Source organism: Cynara cardunculus (assembly GCF_001531365.2).
Source record: "Cynara cardunculus var. scolymus isolate 2C chromosome LG 17, CcrdV1, whole genome shotgun sequence".
In the NCBI taxonomy this organism is placed as follows: Eukaryota; Viridiplantae; Streptophyta; class Magnoliopsida; order Asterales; family Asteraceae; genus Cynara; species Cynara cardunculus.
Genome location: NC_037544.1, coordinates 34,882,846 through 34,891,738, shown reverse-complemented (window position 1 = coordinate 34,891,738; position 8,893 = coordinate 34,882,846).

Here is an 8,893-nt window from a genome sequence, read left to right as displayed (position 1 = left end):
TTATGCAATGCAGGAATAGCTGGGTCCGGGGATATAAAAGGGAAAGGGAAAATGTGATTATTTTCCTAATCTATTGTCTGCTTTTGGAAATACATGTTATATTACATGTAGTAGTACAAGATTTGTTTTGGAAATTTTTATATGTAGATTTTGTACATATAGCAATCTTTGTACTAGTGGGACCTTTTGATGTAATCCATGTTTCTATGTAATGAAATATGTGTTCTATGCAAATGTGGTGTTTGGGGGTGTTACAGAAGTGGTATCAGAGCCTTAGTTTTAGAGATTTAGGTATTCAAAGCATGATACCTAGACTTAAACTGTCATTTGCATGATAAGAGTCCCGGACATTTTTAGCATCACTGGAAATAAAATATAATGGGTTAAAGAGAACAGTATGTAAGGTGAATTCGAATTACAAATGRCCAATGTAATTATGAATTTACAGGTACATATCTGTACTTGGACRCCATATTATATTTGGGAATGTGAATACGTGATATTTAATACTAAAATATCTGCAGATGTCTAATCAATCGCGAAGGTCAGAGAGAACTGTTCGCCATGTATCTGAAGAAAGGGAAGAGTCACCTGTTAATCTTCCAACTAGCATGTCAAGAAATAGAGGTCGGGGAAGACCAAGGGGACGTGGTAGAGGAAATAGTCAGTCTCATGGAAGGGGTCAAACTAAAATACATTCTGAACATGAGGAATCCCACTCTGGGAATGTTCAACAGGAACAAAGGCAACAATCAGAGTTTATAACAAGAAATGATTTAGCAGAAGAAATGGGAAAATTAAGAGAAACTTTAATATCTATTATGGGACTGCTAGCTAGAAGAGAAACTGAGCGAGTTGGAATTAATCCTCCAGTTCCTTCAGCAGGCAACAATAATCGAGGAGGCGATATAAAGATGTTTTTGATCTGTAAACCTCCAACCTTTTCAGGAGAAAGAGATCCAGTTAAAGCAATGTGCTGGATAAAAGAAATTGAATCAGTATTTAACACTAGTAGATGTTCTGAAGAAGATAAGGTTAGATTTGCAGTATTTATACTCAAATCTAATGCCTTATATTGGTGGGATGTGGAGTCCTCGGCACAACCGAATATACTGCAAACAATGTCTTGGGAAGAATTTGTGAGTAAATTTAAAACACAATTCTATCCTATGACAGCAGTAAGACAAATGGAGGAAGATTTTCTTAAGTTAGAGCAAGGGAGCAGATCTGTGCGAGAATATACTGAGAAATTTATTGAGTTTTCCCGATTCGCTGAGCATTATGTATCTTCAGAATCCCGAAAAGTAGAAAGATATATTTGGGGTCTGAAACCTTCTATCTGAGAGTTCGTGATTGCTATGAACCCTGAAACTTTCTCTTTGGCCGTTAATGCTGCCGAAGCTACTGAAAGAAATAAGAATCGACAAGGTGAAGAGAAATTTGTTGAGAAAAGAAAGTGGGAAGGATCTTCAGTTAGTTTTCGAAGACCCAAATTCATTAAATCAAATAATCGTGTTCCTCAGTTGCCTTCTGTTAGAACCTGCCCGCAGTGACAACAGATACACCAGGGAAGTTGTCCCTCTGAACCCAAAAGATGTTATCGTTGTGGAGAGACAGGGAATTTGTCAAGGGACTGTACTATACCCAAAAGATGTTTTCAGTGTAATTCACCTGACCACATTTGACCAAATTGTCCACAATTGAGAGCTCCTCGTCTGACAATGGGAGGAAATACTCCCAGTAATCGTGGAAGGCCTAGTGCACCAAGGGGAGGCCAGAGTGGTACCAGGGGTAGATTATTTCAAATGACAAAGAACGAGGCAGAAGCAACTCCAGATATAGTAACAGGTACATTCCTTCTGAATTCAAAACGTGCTAAGGTGTTATTTGACTACGGTGTAAACTTTTCATTTGTATCACCATTGTTTGCTCAAATTGCATGTTTGAATTCTGTATTACTTGATGACGAATTAGTAGTTGATACTGTTAATAGTCAAGAAACTGTTACTAGTGTGTTCAATGACTGCATTATTGTTGTTGAGGGTTGTGAGTTTCCGATCCGGTTATTTCCCATGCCGATGAAGGAATTTGACGTAGTAGTGGGTATGGACTGGTTGACAAAATATCAGGCTAGTATTGTTTGTAATCAGAAAGTGATCAAAATTGTTATGCCAGACCAGAGAACCGTTGTTATTTATGGTGATCGTCAGAATCACCATACCAGTATTTTGTCAGTAATGAAAGCCTAGAAAAGTATTCGGAAGCAATGCCAAGGATGTTTGGCATATGTAATTGATTTGAAGAAAGAAAAGAGAAAAGAAGAAATAATTCCGATTGTTAGTGAATATCCAGAAGTCTTTCCAGGAGACTTATCTGGATTACCACCAGATAGAGTTATTGAATTCCGAATCGATTTAATACCAGGGGCTGCACCTGTAGCAAAAGCGTCATATCGTTTAGCTCCATCTGAACTGAAAGAATTGGTGGCACAGCTGAAAGATTTAACAGATAAGGGATTTATTAGACTCAGTACTTCACCTTGGGGTGCTCCGATTTTATTTGTTAAGAAAAATGACGGGTCTATGCGAATGTGTATTGACTATCGTGAACTGAATAAGTTGACAATCAAAAACAAATATCATTTGCCAAGGATTGATGACTTGTTTGATCAACTGGTAGGGGCAAGTTATTTCTCCAAAATCGATTTGAGATCAGGGTATCATCAGCTCAAAGTCAGAGAAGAAGATGTTGCCATAACAGCATTCTGAACAAGGTACGGGCATCACGAATTTTTAGTTATGCCATTCGGCTTAACTAATGCATCTGCAGCCTTTATGGATTTGATGAATAGGGTATGTAAGGAATATCTTGATAAATTCGTTATTGTATTTATCGATGATATTCTTATATACTCTAAGACYGAAGAAGAACATGCGRAACATCTTCGTCTGATACTGGAATTGTTGAAAAGAGAAAAGTTGTATGCTAAAATGTCCAAGTGTGAATTCTGGTTAAGAGAAGTTCAATTTTTGGGTCATGTTATCTCAGAAGCCGGARTACAAGTAGATCCARTRAAAATAGAAGYAGTTGMAAAATGGGAAGCTCCAAAGACTCCGTCTGAAGTTCGTAGCTTTTTGGGTTTGGCAGGTTACTACCGAAAGTTTATTCAAGACTTTTATAAAATAGTCGTGCCGTTAACCAAATTGACTCGAAAAAATGTTAAGTTTCAGTGGGAAAAAGAACAACAAGAAGCTTTTCAACTATTAAAGGATCACCTCTGTAGTGCGCCGGTACTAACTCTACCAGAAGGATCCGAAAACTTTGTGGTATACAGCGATGCTTCAAAGTTAGGGTTGGGATGTGTACTAATGCAAAGAGGAAAAGTTATTTCTTATGCGTCAAGACAATTGAAAGAGCATGAGAAACAATATCCAACTCATGATATGGAGTTAGCTGCAGTAGTATTCGCTCAAAAAATTTGGAGATATTATCTTCTGGGAACGAAATGTCAGATTTATACAGATCATAAAAGTTTACAGCATTTGTTTAGCCAGAAAGATTTAAATATGCGACAGCGTCGATGGATTGAACTTGTTAATGATTATGAATGTGAAATCCTTTACCACCCAGGGAAAGCCAATGTGGTAGCTAACGCTTTGAGTAGAAAAGAAAGAAGCAGGACTATTAAAACAGTAGTAATGAGAATAAGTTTAGTCCCTAATATTCATGAAGAAGTTCTGAGATGTCAGAAAGAAGCTATGAAAGAAGATCTTATCAAATCAGAAAGGTTGGGTAAGATGATTTCAACCTTGAAACCAAATGACAAAGGAATTATGTGTTTTCAGGGGCGAATTTGAATACCACATTTTGGAGATATCCGAAGTAGGATATTGAATGAAAGTCATAAATCCCGATACTCTATCCATCCAGGTACCAATAAGATGTATCGAGATATAAAATCTTTTTATTGGTGGCCAGGATTAAAAAGAGATATAGCACGGTATGTGGAACAGTGTCTGACATGTTTACAGGTTAAGATTGAACATCAGAAGCCGTATGGGAATCTTCAATCGTTAGAGATACCTGTATGGAAATGGGATCACATTACCATGTATTTTATTATGAAGTTACCTCGAACTCCAAAGGGGTATGATGCAATTTGGGTAATTGTTGATCGTTTGTCTAAGTCTGCGCATTTTCTACCGATAAGAGAGAAATACTCTTTAGAAAAGCTAGCACAGATTTACATTAAAGAAATTGTTACCAGACATGGTGTTCCCTTATCTATTATCTCTGATAGAGACAGCCGATTCACTTCAAAGTTCTGGGAAGGATTACAGAAAGCTTTGGGATCTAAAATTCGGTTAAGTACAGCTTATCATCCGCAAACAGATGGGCAAAGTGAAAGAACTATTCAGACTCTCGAAGATATGTTGAGAAACTGTATTATTGACTTCGGAGGATCATGGGAAGATCATTTGCCATTAATAGAGTTTGCATACAACAATAGTTATCATTCCAGTATTCAAGCGGCACCATATGAAGTGTTATATGGACGTAAATGTCGAACGCCGTTGTGTTGGAATGAAGTGGGTGAAAAACAGCTGACAGGTCCTGAAATTGTCCAAGAAATTTCTGAAAAGATCGAACAGATCCGTGAGAGAATCAAAACTGCACAAGATCGCCAGAAAAGTTATACATATAATCGTCGAAAGCCGATTGAATTTGATATAGGTGATTTTGTGATGTTAAAAGTTTCGCCATGGAAGGGTGTTGTCAGATTTGGAAAGAAAGGAAAGCTCAGTCCGAGGTATGTAGGGCCGTTCAGAATATGTAAGCGAATTGGGCCAGTAGCATATAAGTTGGAGCTACCAGAAAAACTGAGTCAGATTCACAACATTTTTCATGTGTCAAATCTGCGGAAATGTTTGGCTGATCCAAATCTAGCTGTACCTTTGCCAGAGATTCAATTAGACAGTAAATTGAATTTTGTGCAAACACCAGAAACCGTAATTGACAGAAAAATTAGGGTATTGAGAAACAAAGAAATCAGTCTGGTAAAGGTTCAGTGGAAGTTTAACAAAGGACCAGAAGCAACATGGGAATTGGAATCAAAGATGAGATCAGAATACCCGTGGCTTTTTGATTAAAGGAATTTTGGGACGGAATTCTTTTGAGGGGTGGATAATGTGATAACCAGATCTTGGTTATTACCCAAGGTATTTAAATACGTGATTATTTGATTAAATGATTACATGGTAATGTGATAATTGATACATGTTGGTATGAGAATTTGTGCATTATTTGAATAAAGNTATTTGATTAAATGATTACATGGTAATGTGATAATTGATACATGTTGGTATGAGAATTTGTGCATTATTTGAATAAAGATATATATATATATATACATATATATATATATATATATGTATGAATGCTTTTTATGTGCATAAATGTATGTATGTGTATGCATGTTTATGTGTGCATGTATGTATGCATATTGGGTATGCATGATGTGGAAAGGGGGAAAGAGTCGGTTTAGCCGACTTGCCATTTTTGGAAAAAATATAAGTAGAAGGCTTAGCCTCTTCATTTGATTCTTCCTATTTTAAGAAAGTTGAGAGAGAGAATTCAGAAGAGTTGTCCGGATTTGCAAAAAGAGGTGATTTCAAGTTGATTGCAAATATTTGGTTTCAAAAGCTTGTTAAGGTGAGTGGTTTCTAAACCTTTTTGCATAAAATTACTACTGGTTTTATTTGTATATTTCATGTATTTTTGTTGTTTAAGTGTATATCCGGACAAAGAGTGACCGGATAAATATTTAAACCGGACAAGCCTTGAGCGGCTTATTGGCCGGATATTAGTTAAACCGGATAAGCCTTGAGCGGCTTATTGTCCGGATTAGTTAAACTGGATAAGCCTTGAGCGGCTTATTGTCCGGATTAGTTAAACCGGATAAGCTTGAGCGACTTATTGTCCGGATTAGTTAAACCGGATAAGTCTTGGGCGGAGTGTTGTCCGGACTGAATCCGGACAAAGATTGTTAAATTATATTTAAGTATTGAACGGTGTAGTTAAACATGACAAGTCTTGGGCGGGGGTATTGTCCGGACTTGTATCCGGACAAAGATGAATTTTTGTTCCAAGTGTTAAACCGTTCAAAGAGTATGTGGTATGTTGTCCGGACTTGGTATCCTGACATAGTGGATTTTATTCCTAAGTGTTTAAACAGGATAATTGTTGACCGGATTGTTGACCGGATTAGTTATCCGGACAAATATGTTAGAATTTATTTTAAGTATAAATCGGACAAAGAGGGATAAGTTGTCCGGACTTTATATCCGGATAACTTGTCCGGATGAATTTTAATTGGAATTTTCATAAGTTTTATATTTAGACTTTTTATATGGTTTAAAATGTYTATTATTGGGGTTAATTGTGGATTGTAAGAATGGGTATTTTTATATCCTTTTTAAATAAAGATATGTTCCTACCAAACATGGTGACGTAAGTCTGTTTTGGTATTGGAACGGGATTTTGAGAAATGTTTCTACCAAACGTGGTGACGTAAGTCTGTTTGGTACGAAATTATATTTTGGGAAACCTTCCTACTAAGCGTGGTGACGTAAGTCTGTTTTGGTATGAAACATTGTTTTAAATAGTAGTTCCCCAGACGTGGTGACTTTTGTCTGTTCTGGTTTGGAACTGGGAATGGGTACTTTCAGACGTGGTGATTTATGTCTGTTCTGATAAGTAGCCMTGTTTTGATGGAGGAATAAGGGTGGCATATCAAGGAGAGGTGTACTTGGAATAAGGGTGGCATTGTCATATGTGGATATTATTATAACTCTTATTATTATTACTAAATTGGATTTAATAACTTTGAGTCATCATTTCTTTGTGACCTGATGAATTAAAGATATTACTCCTATTTAGAAGTAATAATTTAGATGTTATTGAGAAGGGGAAAATGGTTTGTCATATCAGGCAAGTTTTGCCTTAAATCTTTCCTGTTAAAGGAATGGTCTTTTAATTCAAAAGTTTTGATACTGGGAATGTTGGATCTCTRTTCAGAGATATTTTATAGAAGTGAGATTCTTGGTTATACTTCTTTTTGCATGATATTGTGAACTGCATCATTTATCTGTATTGCAGTATATTTCTAAGCAAAAATTTCGTTATCARATTTTGGTGTTCATCAYCCTGCATTTGCAAAGAAGGGATTTTCTCACTAGACCCGTATGGTCTAACCCTCATTTTCTGTTTTAAATTATGCAATGCAGGAATAGCTGGGTCCGGAGATATAAAAGGGAAAGGGAAAATGTAATTATTTTCATAATCTATTGTCTGCTTTTGGAAATACATGTTATATTACATGTAGTAGTATAGGATTTGTTTTGGAAATTTTTATATGTAGATTTTGTACATATAGCAATCCTTGTACTAGTGGGACTTTTTGATGTAATTCATGTTTCTATGTAATGAAATATGTGTTCTATGCAAATGTGGTGTTTGGGGTGTTACACCAATGATTGGAATGTAATTAACCGAAGAACAACAGTGTTTGTTAGACAACCTATGGCATATTCAAACCATGCCACAGGCTTCTACATTCAAAGTGCAGGTTTTAAATGCATTAAGTGTTTACTTCTATGAACAAAAGCATACAGGGTCTCAACAGCAACCAAAACGTTTTTCCCATTATGTGGTCTTTAGAGAAACAAAAATTGGAATCTTCAATAAATGGGAAACAATGAGAAAGTATATACAGTGTCCCAACCCAGTATTCAAAGGCTATTACAGTTTTTCTGAAGCCATGAATAGTGCAAGGAAAGCCTTTGGGTTAAATAGTTTTTACATAGAACCCGAATAAGTCAAAACTTTTTCAGATATGGCAAAAACAAATCCTGAGCAAATGATTAAAGCTCAAGAAGAAGTTGTTGCCAAATTACAGCAACAACTCATGCAATCTGGTAATAATCAACAGTCTACTCAAGTCCAGATTGAAAATTCAATTCTTAAACAAAAGAATTCTATTCTCGAAGAAAAACTTTTAAAATTACAAACAAAGTTCGAGAAAAAAGAAATCTGAAACATACACAGCAGTACAAAGAGATTTTAACAGCTTTAAAGCAAGGATCATAGATATTCCTTGGAGACGAACAATGCAACCAATTTTGAATCGCATTCCTGAATTGGATGGCATTATTTCACAGAAAATCTGTACAGAATTTCCTCTTATTCTTTATGAGTTACAGCAACAGATTATCGACATTGCATTCAATGAAGATGAATACAAAGGGGTTACAATAGTTCAAAGAACATACAGTAATGATGTAGTATACAATAGGCTGCTATTACAAATTGAATTAAGAAAATCAACTTTGACTTCAAACCAGATTCTCAATTTCTACCACAATGGTATGATTGATTATCTGGAGTTCAGCTTAAATCCTAAGACAGAAGAACTCCTCGACAAGTTTAGAGAAAAATTTATTTTAACAGCTGGAAATATTGCCTCTTATTCTGACACACCAACAATTGGGTGTAAAAAAATTTCTTCGTTACCAGAAGCAGACAGTTATACATACAGGCCAGCCAAAAAGCGAATATTTATCAGCCACAGAATTGAAGAACAAAAATATTTAAAGAAGCTAGCTTGCTTAACAGATATTTGTTTTAATCATATGAAAGAAGTAAACCCCAATGGTTTCATTACTGACAAAATACTGGTATGGTGATTCTGACGATCACCATAAATAACAATTGTCCCTTGGTCTGGCAGAATCATTCTGATCATTTTCTGATTACAAACAATACTAGCCTGATACTTTGTCAACCAGTCCATACCCACTACTACGTCAAATTCCTTCATCGGCATGGGAAATAA